Raw genomic sequence first — 911 nt, forward strand, 5'->3', positions numbered from 1 at the left:
AACATTTCTGACAAATGGTTTAATTAAAAGGACGTGTACCCTATTCTTAAAATTTTATCCAAACTGGCTTTTAAAGCTTCATTCAACATTAGCATACATTAAGCAAAAAGCTCCAGAACCAGCCTGACTCATTTCATTATATATACATGCATAATATCATCTCTGATGAAAAACCGCGAACAGTGCCATTTCCTTAGACACCAAGAGTTATAAAACAATCAACTACGCCAGATAAAAACAGCACCTTCACTTACAAAAACTGACGCTAATCAGAACACCCTCCGGAGCAACACTTGGCCCAGGAGTCACCTGGACCAGCTTTCTCAAATAAGTTTGACAACGACTATCATAAGGGCATGACTAACTTGCCACCGAATCCGAATGGCCATAGGTTTACTCTGAGAAACCAACATTCCTGGGTAGAAGGGGTGGACAAATGAGCGGTTTTAAAAAGAGGCCCTCCCAGGCCGCCTCAAAATCTAGAGCCCAAGATTCTCCTCCTCAGAGCTCCTCACCGTGTCTAGACTAGGGGGAAGCGACCATTTCTCAGGTAGAGGATGATGCACAAAGGAAAAACTGGCCATCCAGCGTGAAGGCCGAGGAAGCGAACGCAAACACAGCTCACAGATTAACAGAGACCCTCCCCCAGCGCCCCACCGGCCCACCGCCCCTTCACAGGTGGAGCCGCAATTGCACTTCTCGCGAGATGTCTCGTCTTCACGGGATCTCGAACTGAAACCTCGCGGCTTTTCGGATCGGGATCTGAAAGGACAACTCCCAGCCCGCCTCACGGACTCACAAAGGGCTTCGACCCCCACCTCACTCTCCCTCCACCACCACACCCCTCCCCTCCCTTCCTAGAAGGTTCCCTTCCCCAGGTTGCCCAGGGACTTCCGGAGCTTGACCGGAAC

General features: G+C 49.6%; 1 protein-coding gene across 6 annotated transcripts in view; it reads right to left on the reverse strand.

The window, feature by feature from the left end:
* DZIP3 (DAZ interacting zinc finger protein 3) overlaps positions 1 to 675 on the reverse strand; it is a 115,109-nt gene extending 114,434 nt beyond the window's left edge. For 2 of the 6 annotated variants that reach the window (XM_036850588.1, XM_036850590.1), the window contains exon 1: positions 516 to 665. The gene's annotated coding sequence lies outside the window, so the exon portion shown is untranslated. The other 4 variants (XR_005019704.1, XM_036850589.1, XM_036850583.1 and 1 more) reach the window with 4 other exon arrangements.
* Positions 676 to 911: the final 236 nt, after the last annotated feature.

Source organism: Balaenoptera musculus, chromosome 4 (assembly GCF_009873245.2).
Source record: "Balaenoptera musculus isolate JJ_BM4_2016_0621 chromosome 4, mBalMus1.pri.v3, whole genome shotgun sequence".
Lineage (NCBI taxonomy): Eukaryota > Metazoa > Chordata > Mammalia > Artiodactyla > Balaenopteridae > Balaenoptera > Balaenoptera musculus.